Genomic DNA, 12,256 nt, shown 5'->3' with positions numbered 1-12,256 from the left:
TGAGGTCACCCTCAGACAGATCCAAGCCTGAGGGACCTGAGGTTGTTCAGCCTGGAGCAAAAGGAGGCTGAGGGAAGGCCTTCTGCCTGCCTCCAGCTGCCTGGCAGGAGGCTGGAGCCAGGTGGGGGGTGAGGGAACCATCAGAGCATGAAGGTTGGCAAAGACCTCTGAGATCCTCAAGTCCAACCCCCAACCCCACACAGGAAACTGGCTGATCCTTGAGGCCCCTTCCAAGCCTCTGAGGGTGGCTGGGGTTGCTCTTCATCCCAGGGCTGGGCTGTGCTTGGGCTGCCAAAGAGGAAGGCTCAGGGGCTCTGGGGGGGCTGCAAATGGAGCTAAAGGCCAAGGTGCAGGTTCTGAGGCCAAGGTGCATGTGCTCAGGCCTTGGGCATGCCAGAGGAGAAGGGCAAATACCAGCAGGGGCAGGGTGCAGGGGTGGGCTCTGGAAAAAGCAAGTTGTGTCATGGTGCAGCAACTCCTCTGGAGCCAGCTCAAGAAGGAGCTGGGGCACAGCTAGCCCTGGCAGCAGGGAGGGTGGCTGGGCAAGCTGAGCTGGGGGGGAGTCCCTGCAGGCAGGGTGAGCTGGGGCTTGGGGCTGGGCTGTCCTGGCTGCCCTCAGCCTGGGCTCTTGAAGAGCTGCTGCTGCTGCTCTGCCCACAGCACTTGGCAGCTCAGCCCAGCCCAGCAAGGCTGTGCCAGCAGCTCAGGAGCTGGGCAGCTCTGCTCTGCTTCCTGCAGCCCTCTCTGCCCCACACCAACCTGCTGGTGCCTCATGGAACCCCCCAGAGCCACATCTCTGTAGCCCTCTCTGTCCCTAACTCCCCCCCAGAGCTTCATCTCTCTGCAGCCTTCTCTGCCCCACACCAAGCTGCTGGTGCCTGATGGAACCTCCCCAGAGTCACATCTCTGTACCCTCTCTGTCCCTAACTCCCCCCCAGAGCTTCATCTCTCTGCAGCCTTCTCTGTCCCACACCAAGCTGCTGGTGCCTGATGCAACCCCCCCAGAGTCACATCTCTGTAGCCCTCTCTGTCCCTAACTCCCCCCCCAGAGCTTCATCTCTCTGCAGCCCTCTCTGCCCCACACCAAGCTGCTGGAACTCCCTCTCTGCCCCACACCAAGCTGCTGGAACTCCCTCTCTGCCCCACACCAAGCTGCTGGAACTCCCCCCCAGAGCCTCATCTCTCTGTAGCAGAGGTTGACAGAAGGGGTTGGGTTGGAAGGGACTTCCAAGCTCCCCCAGCTCCAGCCCCCCCCAGGGCCCCCTCCCCCCAGCCCAGCTTGCTGCAGGCCTCCCCCAGCCTGGCTTCCAGGGAGGGGGCAGCCACAGCCCCCCTTGGGCAGGCTGCTGCAGTCTCTGCCCACCCTCACTCTCAGGAGGTTCTTCCTCATCTCCAGGGCCCGGAGCAGAGGGCAGAGCAGAGGCAGAGCCTCCCAGCCAGGGCTGGCCTTGGCCCCTGTTTGCCCAGCTGTGGGGAGCCCTGAGGGGAGCAGCAGCTGAGGCTCTCTCTGGGTCTCCTTCCCCCTGGGCAGGGCAGCAGGTGCCTCAGGTGGGGTGGTGAGGAGGGGAGCTCCTGTCCCTCCAGAGCCCTTTGCCTTTGCCATGGTTGCTGTGGGGTTGTGTTTCTGGGCTCCCTGGGGGCAGGCTGAGCCCAACCCCTCCCATCCCCAGGCTCTGCTGGGTGCTTGCAGTGCCCAATCCTGCAGCCCTCGGGAGGGAAGAGGCAACCCAGCAGCCTCAGGGCTGTGGGGAAAGGCTGAGGGAGGGTCTGGAGGGCAGGGCTGGAGAGGAGCAGCTGAGGGAGCTGGGGGCAGGGGGGGAGAGGTTGAGCCCTGGAGCAAAGGAGGCTGAGGGAGACCTCACTGCTGCCTCTGACTGCCTGCAGGGAGGCTGGAGCCGGGGGGGGTTGGGGCTCTTCTCCCTGGGCTCAGGGGATAGGGGGAGAGGGAATGACCTGAGGGTGCCCCAGGGGAGGTTTAGGTTGGAGATGAGGAACAATTCCTTTGCTGCAAGAGTGGTCAGGGCTTGGCAGAGGCTGCCCAGGGAGGTGGAGGAGTCCCCCAGCCCCGGGGGGGGTCCCAGAGCCCTGTGGCCATGGCAGCTGGGGCCAGGGGCTGGGGGCTAGCGTGGGACTGGGCCTGGCCTGGTCTGGGGGATCCTGGAGGCCTTTCCCAAAGCAGATAACTCTCTGAGCTGCTGCTGCTCCTGCCCTGGGAGGTGGCTGAAGCTGAGGGAGGGCTCTGCCCCCCCTGGCTGCCAGGTTGCTGCTGCTCCTTGGCTCCCCTGGGCAGGAGGAGGCTGTTCCTCAGGAAGTAGGGCAGGGTGCTGGTGGCTTAAAATAGCCTCCAGGGCTGTGCTGCTTGTGAGGGAAGGAAGCTATTTAGGTAAATCCTGGGGTCTGGCCACGGGCACAGCCTCCTGCTCAGCTAAAGATAACTCCCTCAGGGACCTGGATTTGCCTGGGAGGCTTCCCAGCCTGGCTGCCCTGCCCAGGTGCTCCCTGGGTGAGCCACTGGGCTGGGCTGGGAGCTGTGGGGCTGGCTGGGGGCAGGCCCAGCCCGGGGGGGTGGTGGAACTGGCCATGGCTGAGCAGTGGGAGTGAGCAGCCAGGGCTGCAGGAAGGCAGCAGCAGCTCCTTGAGCCTCTAATGCAAGGCTTGGCTGGGGCTGAGCCTGGCCAGGCTGGCAGGGGCATGCCAGGGGCAGCAGAGAGCTGGGCCAGGGGGCCTGGGCAAAAACCCTCCAGGGCAGGGGGGGTGGGTGGAGGGGTGAGGATGGGAGCAGCTCTGCACCCACAGCAGATGTCCTGAGGGTGCAGGGTGGGCACTGGAGCAGCTCTGAGGGTGCAGGGTGGGCACTGGAGCGTCTCTGAGGGTGCAGGGTGGGCACTGGAGCACCTCTGAGGGTGCAGGGTGGGCACTGGAGCATCTCTAAGGGTGCAGGGTGGGCAGTGGAGAGCCTCTGAGGGTGCAGGGTGGGCACTGGAGCATCTCTGAGGGTGCAGGGTGGGCACTGGAGCATCTCTAAGGGTGCAGGGTGGGCACTGGAGCATCTCTAAGGGTGCAGGGTGGGCACTGGAGCATCTCTGAGGGTGCAGGGTGGGCACTGGAGCATCTCTGAGGGTGCAGGGTGGGCACTGGAGCATCTCTAAGGGTGCAGGGTGGGCACTGGAGCATCTCTGAGGGTGCAGGGTGGGCACTGGAGCATCTCTGAGGGTGCAGGGTGGGCACTGGAGCATCTCTAAGGGTGCAGGGTGGGCAGTGGAGAGCCTCTGAGGGTGCAGGGTGGGCACTGGAGCATCTCTGAGGGTGCAGGGTGGGCACTGGAGCATCTCTAAGGGTGCAGGGTGGGCACTGGAGCATCTCTAAGGGTGCAGGGTGGGCAGTGGAGAGCCTCTGAGGGTGCAGGGTGGGCACTGGAACATCTCTGAGGGTGCAGGGTGGGCACTGGAGCATCTCTGCTGTGGGAGAATGGGGGTTGGTCTCTTCTCCCAGGCACCCAGCACCAGAAAAAGAGGACACAGTCTCAAGCTGTGCCAGGGGAGGTTCAGGCTGGAGGGGAGGAGAAAGTTCTGCCCAGAGAGAGGAATTGCCCCTTGGGCTGTGCTGCCCAGGGAGGTGGTGGAGTCCCCAGCCCTGGAGGGGTTCAGGCAAGGCCTGGATGTGGCCCCTGGGGCCATGGCTCAGCTGTCAGGAGGTGTTGGGGGCAGCTCCCAGCTTGCTCTTGCTGCTGTCTGAGGCCTTTTGCAGCCTGCTTGGTGCTGTGGTGCTGAGGTTCTGTGCTGCTGTGCTCTCCAGCCCTGGAGCCCTGCTGGCACCTGCCCCCCATGCCCTCAGGGGCAGGAGCTGGGTGTTGAGGGCTGTGGGGCTGCTGTGCTGTGGGGAGAGGGCTTGGGAGGTTCCCTGCCCCAGGGGTCTGCAGCAGCCCTGAGGCTCTGGGGTGCTGCTGCCCCTCGGCAGGGACCCCCTGGGCAGTCAGCAGCCCTGCAGGGGGGGCAGGGATGGCACAGAGGGGGCACAGAGGTGGCAGCTGGGGCTGTGGCTTCGTGGCCCTGGGGGTGGTGGCAGCTTGGTGGTTGGACTCAAGGATTGCTTCCTGGAATGGGTTGGGTTGGAAGGGAGCTGAAAGCTCAGCCAGCTCCAACCCCCTGCCAGGGGCAGGGACCCCTCCCCCCAGCCCAGCTTGCTCCAGGCCTTGCACACCCCCAGGCAGGAGGCAGCCACAGCCCCCCTGGGCAGCCTGGGCCAGGCTCTCCCCACCCTCACTCTCAAGGATTTGTTCCTCCTCTCCCTCCTCAGTCTCTCCTTGCCCCCAGCCAAGCCCTGCAGCCATCCCATGGTGTCCTCCCTTGTGGAGCAGCTGGTTCCTGCCTCCAGCCTCAGCCTGACAGATGTCCAGGGCTGGGGGGTGGAGGAGGAGGAGGAGGTGAAGCTGCCTCAGGCAGAGGTGTTGCAAAGCCACCTCTGCTTCCAGCAGCCGTAGAAAGGGGGAGCCAGGAGCCCCTGCCCTGCGCTCAGTGCCTGGCAGCTGGGGGATGGCCCAGAGCCTCCCCCCTGCTGCTGGGCCATTAAGGAGCTATTAGTGGGCAGCGCTGGCAGCTCCTAACCTCCTGGAACAGGTGGTGGAGCTCCCTGCCTGCTGACATCGAGGAATCCCCTCCCTGCCTCCCCTGGGGAGCTCACTTTGGTCACTGGAGCTGGCAGCTGCTGCTGTGGCCTTTGCCTTAGCAGTGATCCCCTCCCCACTGGGAGCCAGCTGAGAGCTCGGCCCCGGGGCCCAGGCTGCTGTGGGGCAGGCTGCTGTTGAGTGAGGGCTCCAGGAGGGGGGTGGGAAAGAGCTGCTCCACCCCCAGACCTAAAGAGCTGACTGTTGGAAGGGGATTTGGATGACCTGAAAGGGCTCTCCCAAGCCCAAAGCACCCCGTGGGGCTGGAGCAAAGGGAGAAGCAGAGCCCTGCAGCCCCTTGCTGCAGGAAGGTTGCTGCAGCTCCACAGCCAGGGCTCAGCTCTAGCCCTGCTCAGCTGCAGCCAGGCTCTGCCAGCACAGCTTGCCCTGGGCCATGGCCCTCTGCCCCACAGCTTGGGGAGGCAGTGGCTCAGGCACAGCACAGCTCCTCTCCTGCCAGGCCTGGCAGCAGCCAGGGCAGGGCTGAGCCAGCCACAGCTCCTCAGAGGCAGGGCCATGGAAGAGGCAAGAGAGGCAGCCTGCAGGGGCTGTGCAGGGAGCTGAGAGGCCCTTGCAAGCCTGCACAAAGCCCTGCAGACAGAGGCCTCCGTGGGGAAGGAGCAGATGCTGCCCTGCCTGGCCTGGCAGCCACAGCACAGCTCCTGGAACCCTGGCGTGGCTTGGCAGAGACCTCTCAGATCCTGGAGTCCAAGGCTTACCCCAGCCCTGCCAGGGCACCACCAAGCCATGGCCCTCAGCACCACCTCACAGTGTCACCAAGCTCCTCAGCCTCTCTCTCCCCAGCTCCCTCAGCTGCTCCTCCCCAGCCCTGTTCCCCAGCCCCTTCCCCAGCTTCCTTGCCCCTCTCTGGCCCTGCTCCAGCCCCCTCAGACAACCTCAGTTTGGTCCCTGCACAGCTGAGTCCCTAACCCAAAGGTCTCCCTCTTGGATTCAAGTCCAAAGAAGGATTAAACCTCCCCATGGACAACCTTGAGAGAGAGATATCTGCAGCTCCCAACAGCCCTGTGAGAGGGAAGCTGAAGGACACTGAATGCAAGAGTTCCCCCTCCCATCCCACCACCTCCCTCCCTGCTCCTCCTCAGATGAAGGATATCACAGACAAGGTTGGGGAGCAGATGGTTACAGCTGCACTTGGGGGAGAAAAAAAGCTCAGTTTGGGCACTCTGAAGCAGCCAGCAGAGCTCTGCAGAGCCAAAAGCTGCTCCTCTTGTGAGGATGGAAGGTCCTAACAGCTCCCCAGGGCTGGAAGGCAGCTGAAACCTGCCTGGTGTTCAGCTGAGGGGCTGAGGAGAAGGGATCTCAGCTGCCTGATGCTCCTCTGAGGGGCTGAGGAGCAGGGATCTCAGCTGCCTGATGCTCCTGAGGGGCTGAGGAGCAGGGATCTCAGCTGCCTGATGCTCCTGAGGGGCTGAGGAGCAGGGATCTCAGCTGCCTGATGCTCCTGAGGGGCTGAGGAGCAGGGATCTCAGCTGCCTGGTGTTCAGCTGAGGGGCTGAGGAGCAGGGATCTCAGCTGCCTGATGCTCCTGAGGGGCTGAGGAGCAGGGATCTCAGCTGCCTGGTGTTCAGCTGAGGGGCTGAGGAGCAGGGATCTCAGCTGCCCACCTGCCTGATGCTCCTGAGGGGCTGAGGAGCAGGGATCTCAGCTGCCTGGTGTTCAGCTGAGGGGCTGAGGAGCAGGGATCTCAGCTGCCCACCTGCCTGATGCTCCTCTGAGGGGCTGAGGAGCAGGGATCTCAGCTGCCCACCTGCCTGATGCTCCTGAGGGGCTGAGGAGCAGGGATCTCAGCTGCCCACCTGCCTGATGCTCCTCTGAGGGGCTGAGGAGCAGGGATCTCAGCTGCCCACCTGCCTGATGCTCCTGAGGGGCTGAGGAGCAGGGATCTCAGCTGCCCACCTGCCTGATGTTCCTCTGAGGGCCTGAGGAGCAGGGATCTCAGCTGCCTGATGCTCCTGAGGGGCTGAGGAGCAGGGATCTCAGTTGCCCACCTGCCTGATGCTCCTCTGAGGGGCTGAGGAGCAGGGATCTCAGCTGCCCACCTGCCTGATGCTCCTGAGGGGCTGAGGAGCAGGGATCTCAGCTGCCCACCTGCCTGATGCTCCTCTGAGGGGCTGAGGAGCAGGGATCTCAGCTGCCTGATGCTCCTGAGGGGCTGAGGAGCAGGGATCTCAGCTGCCTGGTGTTCAGCTGAGGGGCTGAGGAGCAGGGATCTCAGCTGCCCACCTGCCTGATGCTCCTGAGGGGCTGAGGAGCAGGGATCTCAGCTGCCCACCTGCCTGATGCTCCTCTGAGGGCCTGAGGAGCAGGGATCTCAGCTGCCCACCTGCCTGATGCTCCTCTGAGGGGCTGAGGAGCAGGACTGAGAGCTGTCCACCTGCCATGCTGCAGCCCTCCCATGGAGGTGGCCAGACCCAGCTGGCAAAGCTGGAAACCTTCAAGGGGGGGGGGGGGGGGGGGGGGGGGGGGGGGAGGCAAAGTCTTTCCCCCCAGGAGCCATGCAGAGCTGCTCTGAGGGCAGCAGAGGAAGCTGCCTGCTGTGCTGAGCTGAGCAGAGCAGCAGCAGGATCACAGGAGGGTAGGATCACAGGATGCAGGGCTTGGAAGGGACCTCTGGAGATCACTGAGTCCCAGCCCCAGCAGCAGGTTTCTGGGCTTTGTTTGCCCCATTTCCACAGGGCCTGAGGGTATTTATAGCAGCTGCTTCTGCTCCCATTCACACCTAACCTACATTCCTCTGCTCAGAGGTGAAGCCAGGCCTCCAGCACAGCCAGCTGAGAGCTGAGAACCTGGGGAAGCTCAGGACAGGGGAGGCAACAGCATGGCAAAGGATACTGAGGTCCCTTCCAGCCCAAATCCAAGCAGCTGAGGGAGCTGGGGCTGTTCAGCCTGGAGAAAAGGAGGCTGAGGAGAGACCTCCTGGCTCTGTACAGTGCCTTGGAAGGAGGCTGAAGCCAGCTGGGGCTTGGTCTCTTCTGCCAAGGTACAAGGATAGGAAATGAGCTCAGGTTGCTCCAGGGCAGGCTCAGCTTGGCCATGAGGAACAATTTCTGCCCCTTGAGGGCTGTCCAGGCCTGGCCCAGGCTGCCCAGGGCAGTGGTGGAGTCTCCATCCCTGGAGAGCTCTCCAAGGGGTTCAGAGGGGATTGGATGTGGCCCTTGGTGCCATGGTCTGGCCATGAGGCCTGTGGTGCCAGGTTGGACTGGAAGAGCTTTGAGGCCTCTTCCAGCCTTGGTGACACTGTGAGGTGGTGCTGAGGGCCATGGCTTGGTGGTGCCCTGGCAGGGCTGGGGTAAGCCTTGGACTCCAGGAGCTGAGAGGTCTCTGCCAAGCCATGCCAGGGCTCCAGGAGCTGTGCTGTGGCTGCCAGGCCAGGCAGGGCAGCATCTGCTCCTTCCCCACCGAGGCCTCTGTCTGCAGGGCTTTGTGCAGGCTTGCAAGGGCCTCTCAGCTCCCTGCACAGCCCCTGCAGGCTGCCTCTCTTGCCTCTTCCATGGCCCTGCCTCTGAGGAGCTGTGGCTGGCTCAGCCCTGCCCTGGCTGCTGCCAGGCCTGGCAGGAGAGGAGCTGTGCTGTGCCTGAGCCACTGCCTCCCCAAGCTGTGGGGCAGAGGGCCATGGCCCAGGGCAAGCTGTGCTGGCAGAGCCTGGCTGCAGCTGAGCAGGGCTAGAGCTGGGCCCTGGCTGTGGAGCTGCAGCAACCTTCCTGCAGCAAGGGGCTGCAGGGCTCTGCTTCTCTCTTTGCTCCAGCCCCACGGGGTGCTTTGGGCTTGGGAGAGCCCTTTAAGGTCATCCAAATCCCCTTCCAACAGTCAGCTCTTTAGGTCTGGGGGGTGGAGAATTTTGCCAGGGGTGGTCACACCCCCCACACCCCATCCCCCCCCCCGGAGACTGCTCCTGAGCAAAGCCTCCACCTCCCCCCTCCGCCCGTGGGGAGGCAGCTCCACGGCAGCCTGCAAACAGGAGGACTCAATTGAGTGCACTCTGGAGGTGGGAAGTGGGCTGGAAAGGTCAGCAGAGCTCCAGGGACCTGAGGGAAATGAAGAGCAGGGAGATGTCTTTGCTACACCACAGCCTGAGCCTCCGTTTGCTGCCAAATCAAACAGCCTTGGTTTGCCAGGCCGGGAGCAGGGAGGGGACTCAGAGCGCTCTGAGAGGACCCCAGGAGAGCAGAATGGGGCCAGGAAGCTCCTGCTCCACCACCAAGGCCTGCTTGGCATCTCTGGGAGGTTTAGCTTTCAGCCCACCTCACCTCAGCTGCAGTGTGGGCAGCAGGAGCAGGGCAGGGACAGCACAGCAACTGCATCCTGAGAGGGCCAAAGGCACCGAATCAGCTCCAGCTCTGCTCCAGAGGAGGGCTTCTGAGAGTCAGGTACCCAGAGACCAACCAGCCCCCTCTGCCATCTGATTCTGAGCCTCAGCAGATAGGGGAAGTGACAGCACAAGAGGAAATGGCCTCAAGCTGCCCCTGGGGAGGTTTAGGCTGACCATGAGGGATGGTACCCCTGGGCTCAGCGCTGGGGAGGCCACAGCTCGAGGTCTGGGGTCAGGGTTGGCCTCCTCCCTCCGAGCAGGACATTGAGGGGCTGGGGCTGGTCCAGAGGAGGGCAAGGAAGGTGGGGAAGGGGCTGGGGAGCAGGGCTGGGGAGCAGGAGGCTAGGGGGAGACCTTGTGGCTCTCTGCAGCTCCCTGAGAGGAGGTTGGGATGAGGTGGGGGTTGGGCTCTTCTCCCCAGGAAGCAGGATGATAGAAAATGACCTCAGGTTGCTCCAGGGGAGGTTCAGCTTGGCCATGAGGAACAATCTCTTCCCCCTGAGGGTTTGCCCAGGCTGCCCAGGGCTGGGGGGTGGGAGTCCCCATGCCTGGAGGGCGTCCAAAGGCCTGGGGCTGTGGTGCTGAGGGCCGTGGGTGGATGGTGCCCTGCTAGGGCCGGGGTAGCAGTTGGACTCCATGGTCTGCAAGGTCTCTTCCAAGCCCCTCTGTGCTTCCCTGAGCCTCTCCCCACGCTCTGTGCTGGCAGCAGCTTGCCTGGCAGACTGGCACAGCAGAGGAGAAGTCAGCTCCTTGTCGTGCCCAGCTCCTCGTGGGAGGGAGGGGAGCTGTGCACAGCCAGAGAGGGAACTTACATAAAGTTCTTGGCTGCTTGGCATGGCCTCATCTTTTATCTTGCATAACTGCTCAGGCTCCCAAGCAAAGGCAAAGCAGCCCAGGCCAGCAGCTTTGTGTGCACCTCTCCTGGCTGCTTGGAGGGCAGCCCTGCTCTCAGGGTCGCAGCCACACCTCCAGGAGGGGTTTGTTCCCTGCCTCCTGGGGGAGGTGGGGGGGGTTTGCCTTTGTGGGGGTGGCTCTGGCTGGCTGAAGGCCTGGCTTGATGGAGAAATGTGCTGCTGAAGCTTTCCTCCTCTCTCCTCTCCCTCCTGAATCCTGTGGCCTGCCCTGGCAGTGGGGGTTTGGACTGGGTGATCTTGGACCCCTGGAGATCATCCTGTGGCCTGCCCTGGCAGTGGGGATTTGGACTGGGTGATCTTGGACCCCTGGAGATCATCCTGTGGCCTGCCCTGGGTGGCCCTGCCCTGGCAGTGGGGGTTGGACTGGGTGGTCTTCAGAGGTCTAAGCCCTGCCAGGCTGGGATTTAAGGTCCTCAGAGACACCCCCAGTGGGGGGGGGGTTGGACCCCTGGAGATCATCCTGTCAGAGCAGGACCCCCCAGGGCAGGTGACAGGGGAATGTGTGACCCTTTGTGGCAGTGAGGGTGGGGAGAGCCTGGCACAGGTTGCCCAGGGAGGTTGTGGATGTCCCCTGCCTGGAGGTGTTCCAGGCCAGGCTGGATGAGGCCCTGAGCATCCAGGGCTGGTGGGAGGTGTCCCTGCCCAGGGCAGGGGGCTTGGAACTGGCTGATATTTAAGGTCCTTTCTAACCCAACCCATTCTGAGCCCAGGAATGCTTGAACAGGTCTCTTTCCCCCCTCTCCCCTCCCCTTTCAGCTGTGGAGCTGAGCTGGCAGGGGAGCACAAAAGGCTGTCCAGCCTGTGCTGCTGGAAGCAGGGCTCTTGCTGAAGCCTCTTTAATTGGCTGCACAGAGGCAGAGCAGCCAGCAGAGCAGAACCTCCGAAGAGCCTGCTGAAAGAGGGCCACCAGCTCCCCTTTCAGCCCAACCACTCCTTCCTCTCCCCTGTCCTACATTCCACCTTCTTTCAGAGCAGCTCTTCAGCTGCAAAAGCCTCCCTTGTGCTGCCTGCTTTGTTGGGGTTTGGTGTGGGGGTTTCTTTCCCTCCCTTCTCCCTCTGCCCCTGGGTTTCTGCTGCTCCATTTGCATTTCAAAGCAGCTTTCTGCTCCTCTGTTGCTTTATTTGACCAGCCCTAGATGAAATCCAAGGTGGCTTGGCAGATGGAGATGGCTTCACTTGGGTGATGGGTAAGGACACAGCAGCTTGATTTGCATGGGCAGGATCTTTTCCTTCCTCCAGCTGGAGCCCAGGGAAGTGCAGATCTGTCTTTCACTGCCTGACAGCAGTGCATCAGAAGCAGGAGCTGGGGAGGGAAGTGCTGGGGAAGGAGCTCCTGAGTGGGCTCAGCTCAGCGTGGGCTGTGCTGGAGCTGCTGCTTACTCAGAGCAGGCTGGCACCAGAGTCACTCAGTGCCTCTGAAAGGCCTCTTTGCCACCCAGAGCCTGGGGTGAGCTGCTGGGGTTGGCATCAGCACATCCCTCTCACAGACCATGAGGCCTCCAAGGCCTCAAGAGTGTGGCCAGCAGGGCAAGGGAGGTTCCCCTCTGCTTCTCCTCTGCCCTGCTGAGGCCACAGCTGCAGTCCTGGCTCCAGTTCTGGGCTCCCCAGTTCAAGAGGGACAGAGAACTGCTGGAGAGAGCTCAGGGCAGGCTGGGGAGATGCTGAGGAGCCTGGAGCAGCTCTGGCAGCAGCAAAGGCTGAGAGCCCTGGGGCTGAGAGCCTGCAGAAGAGCAGCCCCAGAGGACAGCTGAGCAATGCTCAGCAAGAGCTGAAGGAGCTGTGCGGGGCAAGAGGCTGGGGCCAGACTCTGCTGAGTGGTGCCCAGGGACAGGCCAAGGGGCAAGGAGCAGAAAGTGGCACCCAGGAGGTTCCATGAGGAGCAGGTTTGGCACAGGCTGCCCAGGGAGGTGGTAGAGTCCCCATCCCTGCAGGTGTTCAAGAAACCTGGGGCCATGGTTTGGTGGCCAGGGTGGTGCTGGGTTGCTGGCTGGACTGGATGAGGCCAGAGGCCAACCAGAACCATTCCATGATTCTGTGCCAAGTGTCCCCACTGAGGCAGGAGACACCTTTGGGGGCAGCATTCTGGGGCATTCATTCTGGTGGCTCTTAGCCCCCCCAGGGGCTGGCATGGGCTGCTCTGGCTGCTCTTTCCCTGTCTGGAAGCCTCATTGCAGGGGAAGTCTGTTCCTGGCTGCCTGCTCACCTGGAGGCCTCACTACAGCTCCCTGAAAGGCTGGGGGCAGAGTGGCTGAGAGCAGCCAGGCAGAGAGGGACCTGGGGGGAGTGGTGGACAGCAGCTGAACAGGAGCCAGCAGTGTGCCCAGGGGGCCCAGAAGGCCAATGGCATCC

At 63.1% G+C, this 12,256-nt stretch overlaps 1 protein-coding gene across 1 annotated transcript in view; it reads left to right on the top strand.

Moving 5' to 3' along the window:
- LOC137459842 (serine/threonine-protein phosphatase 2B catalytic subunit gamma isoform) overlaps positions 1 to 12,256 on the top strand; it is a 33,892-nt gene that overhangs the window by 9,296 nt on the left and 12,340 nt on the right. The window lies entirely within an intron of this gene.

The sequence above is a fragment of the Melanerpes formicivorus genome, unplaced genomic scaffold, assembly GCF_026170545.1.
Source record: "Melanerpes formicivorus ecotype bairdi unplaced genomic scaffold, bMelFor1.0.p_v2 SCAF_424, whole genome shotgun sequence".
In the NCBI taxonomy this organism is placed as follows: Eukaryota; Metazoa; Chordata; class Aves; order Piciformes; family Picidae; genus Melanerpes; species Melanerpes formicivorus.
Note: the sequence above shows the minus strand (reverse complement) of the source record. Positions and strands in the feature narration are given on the sequence as shown.